Consider the following 6,649-nt stretch of genomic DNA (forward strand, 5'->3'; position numbering starts at 1 on the left):
AGAACGGAAAATGCCGCAAGATAGAACTAACTACGGAAGGCAAACATTGGGTTTTCAAATAACTAATGCGTTGAACAGCAATGATTTACAGTTGAACTCCGATACAGGTCTCCAGGCTTTTAAAAAATACGGCAGTAAGCTTCTTGTGAACAGTGATATTAAATTTTCATTAACGTAAATTATTGCGAAAGTTTGTACATGCGTTCTCGTATTCTCTGTTGCATTGTCCCTGTCATTACCCGCAATTTTCTGCACTGTCTAAAAGACTGCCATAGTGTCTCGGCTGCCCAATCTATATCATGGCTGCGCGTGATTGTGCGGTGACTGTTGGTTTGAAACCAATTTGTTGTGCTTTATGTTCCTGTTGCAGACATGTTGCTATTTACCATTGAATTATTGTATTGTTTTACACTTATTATTGTATTGCTAACAAAAGTGTTTGTGATGACATGCTATTCTCGCAGACTAGTCCCTTACAATTGCAACATCGACTGCCTGTCCGAACATTATTATCTTTTTAGTTCACATTGTGTATGGGGGCCGAGGCCTTTGTCAGGTGCTTGGACGCCTTTAGCCTCGACCCCCTCTTGGACTGTGTCTAAGGAAACAATAAAGAAAGAAAGAAAGTAATTGATTTTATACAGGAAATATATTGAGAAGATAAAGTTGAAACAACATGGGAAGGAATTAGGAGTACGGCAACTGTCGAGGAACACGAAGGATTAAGGCAATGTTGTCCTCTATCACCGCTGCTGTTTATGCTTTATATGATAAATATGGAAAGAAGGCTACAAAGAAGCAATCTAGGTTATGATCTGTCGTACAGATTAGGCGAAAAGGTTGTTGAGCAACAACTACCGGGTTTAATGTATGCGGATGATATTGTACTGTTAGCAGATAGCTAGGAAGATTTGCAAACTTTGGTTAATTGCTCTGAAGACGAAAGAGACAGTCTAGGATTCAGTTTTAGGCCAACTAAGTCAGGTGTGGTGGTTTTCAACGGTACAACTGATCAGGAGCTTACAATACAGGACCATGAAATACCCTGAGTGGCCGAATACAAATATCTCGGAGTATGGGTAAACAAAGGGCATATGTACACGGAAAAGCACGAGCAGTCTCTCATAGCAAAAGGGCGAAGAGATGCCGGAATAATGAAACATAGGGCATTGTGGGGGTACAACAGGTATGCAGTACTGAGAGGTGTTTGGAAAGGAATAATGGTGCCGGGGCTTATTTTCGGGAATGTGGTTCTATGCTTAAGGGCTAGAAGGAGGATAAACTTTATTTTCATCGACAAAGGTAGCAGTTGGTGTGGGGTTATAGCCCCATCAAGTGGCCATGAGCCCGTGGCGTCCGGCGACTTCTAGGGCCCTTGTCACAACCCGGAGAAACAATAGAACACGTCATTCTAAAATGTGATGGTATGTGATGGAAGTTCAGTCGCGATTAGAAGTAAATCAGAGAGCTGTTGGAAGATTAGCACTAGCTGCCCACGGGAAAACCACAAATTATGCAGGACCCTGAGTGGCCGAATACAAATATCTTGGGGTATGGGTAAACGAAAGGCAGATGTACACGGAAAAGCACGAGCACTCTCTCATAGCAAAAGGGCGAAGAGATGCAGGAATAATGAAACATAGGGCATTGTGGGGGTACAACAGGTATGCAGTACTGAGAGGTATTTGGAAAGAAATAATGGTGCCGGGGCTTATTTTCGGGAATGTGGTACCATGCTTAAGGGCTAGAAGGAGGATAAACTTTATTTTCATCGACCAAGGTAGCAGTTGATGTGGGGTTATAGCCCCATGAAGTGGCCATGAGCCCGTGGCGTCCGGCGACTTCTAGGGCCCTTGTCACAACCCGGAGAAACAATAGAACACGTCATTCTAAAATGTGATGGTATGTGATGGAAGTTTAGTCGCGATTATAAGTAAATCAGAGAGGTGTTGGAAGATTAGCACTAGGTGCCCAAGGGGAAACCGCAAACGAGGCAATACAGGGGGATAAGGGCTGGACATGGTTCGAAGGACGGGAAGTTCAGAGTAAAATACTGTACGAAGAACGCCTGAGGAAATTGGACGATAACAGGCGGGCAGCTAAGGTATTTAAATACCTATACAAAAAGAGCGTTTATTTACAGTAGCGGAAACGAACTAGGAAGCTGACCATTAAGTTTGTCAGACACGAGGAAGCAGAAAGAAAGAATTAAACGACAGGTTAAAATCGTCGAAGGCAAAAATTGGATAAATTCAACGGAAAAGAAGCACGGTGTATAACTATATCGATACTGGAAAAGACAGATCAGGAAGGAAACGTTTTATAATAACTGAAGAGGCAGTTCCCTCCTCTTTGAAGCTAGGTCAGGGTGTCTTAGATTGCGCAGCTACAAAAGGAAATTTAACGAAGATGACATAAGTACTGTGTGTGGTAAATCTGTAGAAACAGTAGAAAGTACTGTGTGTGGTAAATCTGTAGAAACAGTAGAACACCTCAAACTAAATTGTATGGTATCCATCCCGATGTCGATGCATGCACAGTCACTCTTCCTGAGGCCCTAGTGTTTAGAGAAAACAATAAGCATGTAAATAAATCGTCGGTGGAAATTATCAAAAAGCGATTGGAGGATTGGTGGCTCAAAAGCAGAGAGGTGACATAAGTTTGAAGGTGTAGGAAGACGTATTTCAAAGAAAATGGCGAATTTTACTAACAACTTACAGCAGAGTTAAACAAAATAAAGGAAGAAAAACTGATCATGGTGGCAACTAACACCGCCCCGTTTCAAAGGGGCCGCTCCTACCTTCCATCCATCCAATGCCATATTAAATTATAAATTCTCCTTTCCTCGTTAGGGCACTTTTCAATGCTAACAATATGTGCCAGGATCTTTTTATTTCCCCTATAAGTGCCTGACACAGTTTCGTCAGTTGTTGGTCCTTTTAATCGGAATAACATGGCTTACGGATGAATGGCTGAAAGCGTACGACCATTCCTTAAGCTTCAAGTGCACTTTTTTGCTCATCAAGTGCCTGACTGGCAAGGTCAAAAGCCTTCAATATCATCTGAGAAAAACTTCCCAGGCTCGTTAAACTTTTGCAGAAAACGGGCACTAAATCAGCAACAAAATATAGAATAGTTAACAAAACGATGCAGGCAACATTTATCACATTTCTATGCTTCTTTAGTTTTTATCTGCGCCCCTGACTAGCGCCCCCGACGAAGCTGCTTGGGAACATAACCAAATTATCTACTTGGTCGGCCGAGTATGACGTAGCGTACCCTGCGCCGTCTTCTCACTTCGCCGTCAGTACCCCTACACTACGACCCAACAGCGCCTCCCGTAGTATGGATGCGAGTGGTGTCGGCATCATCGCTGTCTTGGCTCTGTGCAAAAATAGTTTAAAAACTCACATCTGGGAGCTAGCAAATTTCCGGTCCTACCTCCAAAGCGGCCAGTCTGATGTAACAGATCTCCAAGCCAACAAAAAAAAAGAAAACTCTCGCTGCATGCCAGTTTTTATTCACACGGGATTCCTACTGGATCACCGGTAATTACACTTAAAAAGAAAACGAAATTCGCAACGGGTGAAACCCGGTAGCTACCCTTAAAAATAAAACACTCAACTACTACTTCGTTCACCCGCTCAAGTCTTGCTGTTTGCATATTCATTTGCAGTGGTGTAGGATATCATAGGAAAAAATGTAAACATGTCACAAGCAGCTTGATTACATTTATTCACGTTTTTTGTTCACATCGCATGGACCGAGTTATTTTTTTCTTTTGCAGCCGAATGGTGACGGTCGTGCTCCAGCTGAAAGAAACACAATTTTCTTGGGTAACACATCACACATGGTACACTTTGGGCAATGGCATTGGTCAGATCGTGTTCCTAAAAATGAAAGGTCCTGGTGCTCCAAGATGGTTTCTGGGTAAAGTTACCCTTCCGCCAAGCTGATGATATTGATGTAATATTTGTAGTAGTCCTTTGCTACGGTTGCCCTGCACATAGAAACACATACACACGCTTAATATGAGAAACGATCACAGGGGAACATCACCTAAGCAGCATGAGTTTATTAAAATGCTTTTTTACTCATTTACGCACTGCGTTTGGATCTAAATATTTTCTCTTCACCAGAAAAGCAATCAGAAGTAGATACCGAGGTGCACCTGCGGCATTCAAAAATTCGTGATTATTGTTCAATTGATAAATTACCTTTCCATTTATTAGGACCCCACAAACATAAAGATGAACTTGAAGCATGCATATAAAGGCGACGACAAAAGAACAAACCATCAAACATGATTCGACCAATACAATAGGCTTCGTTTATCAAGACTTTATCGAAAACATAGGCCATTAGCTAAAAATGCTGCCAGGAGATCGAAGACGTATTTCTCTAATTAGCTTTTGCGTGCGGTGATGCGCAATGTCTCTATGAAGAGCTTCACTTTCCCAGTTATGCTTGAAATATAGCCTTGGTCGGCCCGTGGGCACTAATGACGCTGCAGTCGGGTTTCTTTTAGTCTTATTTTTGGCAAGCACGCGCCTGCTTCGAGTAATCAGCGAGCTACACTTCTTTTTTTCTACAGCGCGTAGCGCAGGTGTTGAGCGGTCATGCTTTCAGTTCACCTCTGCGCGTCTGAAACAATCGCTGTTTTGCGGCCTGCCTATACATGCCATGCCAACTTGCTGTACCACTGGATGCGGAAGCGTATATGGGCTATGATATGACAGCCATTATTTTTTCAGGACACTCAATGATAATAAACACTTTAAAACGTGACCACACGGCCCCAGACGAAAAGACAGGGAAGTCATCTAAAGTTGTAAACTCTATGATGCATTTCGAGTCAGATTTCGAGCGCTACTGGCACACTGCAATCGGTATATAGTCAGAGGCGTCACGCGCAGAAAATGAGGGTTGCTGTGAGGCTAGATCCGCACCCTGTTTCTTTTTAGTACGCAAGCAATACTTAAAGGTCTCGAACCCAACCAATAATCTTCTGGCGTCCCTGACCTTGAGAGTGCAGAAATGTAATTAATGCTGCGGCGACTACATTTCGAACACGCGGCGGCGCGAACAGATCGGCTTCACTATGCTATCGCCGTCACTGATCACGCCTCGTGTTAAACTGCAACACGCTTCCGCGCTATGCATTTGACATCGTCGTCATTAACTTTCATCTGCGGCGCAAACTGGTCACATTCCCATAACCTCGATCAGATATTAACCTGAGGCTAATATTTATTTATTTTATTTAACAAATACTGCGGGCCCTAAGCGGGCCCTAGCAGGAGGGGCGAAAAAAAATACAGCATTTTGAATATCAATTCATCGCGCGAAACATAAGTAAGTAAAATACACTGAGACATGTTCAACTCATACAATAAAACATGCATAAACACGAAACACGACTATGAGGTAGACGACAAAAATTTGTCAATAGAATCAATGGACATGATGACATCAGAAGGCAGCTTGTTCCATTCCTCGATAGTGCGTGGATAAAAAGAATATTTAAAGAGAATAATTTTTGTTTGATACGGCGTTAAAGAATGTGCATAATGATGTCTTGTGGGACGGGTTGTAAGGGGTGCAAGGTTAACGTCGGAACTCATGGCGAGTTTGTTGCATTTACGCAGAAATAGAAATTTGAGTCTCTGGATTTTTCTACGTATTTGCAGTAGTGGGATGGCATTTTCTTTCATTAAAATGGAAGGAGAGTCAGATGTGCGGTATTTATAAATGATGAATCGCACGGCTTTTCGCTGTACCGTCTCTAATGCCTCAATATTATTTTTGATATAAGGCTCCCAGACTGTGCAAGCATACTCTAGTTTGGGTAATATGGTCGCCAGACGTGCCGAAGATCGAGGACAGTTGAAGCATGAGCCAACCAGGCTAAAACCCGCTTTCGCACGTACACTCGGTTTAAAAACATTTAAGCCCTGACACGTTTCCGTAATACTGTACATAATTTAAAGCCAAAAGCTGTACAAAGGAACGAAAATCGCCGAAGAAACTCGGTGTGCCTTGTATGATGTCGGTAGGGAGCACGTCGTAGTAGGGTCCTGGTTCCGTAGCGTTAAGCGGCAAGCCGTCACTTTTAGCTCTGCTGAAAAAGGAGCAGTTCGGTATTAAATCCAGGTACTGGATTTAAGAAAATAAGGTAGCGTCCAAGCAAATAAGAAGGGCTAATGCTTAGTTTGAACGCGTCGCCTGGCGTAATTAAGGTCCGTAACTGATGCATAACACTTCTGGGAATCAATAGTGGGTGTGTGCGTGTAATGACTTCACCAAAGGTGAACAAAATCGTCTATTGATTAGAATTAAGTCCACGACTGCTGTTCAAACGCTTGGAAAGAAGAATTTGACAATGAAATATTCGAAGACATAACAACCCCACTTTTCCGGGACATCGCCATTTGCGCTCTCTAAAAGCCAAAAGTAGCGAACGCCATGTAACTTTTAACCGAAAAGAAATTTTCACTGGCAACTTTAAAAAAAAGCGACAAACGCTTTGTCAGGTATCGCGCCATAATATCAGTAAAGCTGTCATACTCTTTCTACGGGATGCAAAATCTCACTTCAAAGTGGTTCCTGCACTGAAACCTGCTAGTTCTGAACACCATAGAAGATGAAT

Source organism: Amblyomma americanum, chromosome 6, assembly GCF_052857255.1.
Source record: "Amblyomma americanum isolate KBUSLIRL-KWMA chromosome 6, ASM5285725v1, whole genome shotgun sequence".
In the NCBI taxonomy this organism is placed as follows: domain Eukaryota; kingdom Metazoa; phylum Arthropoda; class Arachnida; order Ixodida; family Ixodidae; genus Amblyomma; species Amblyomma americanum.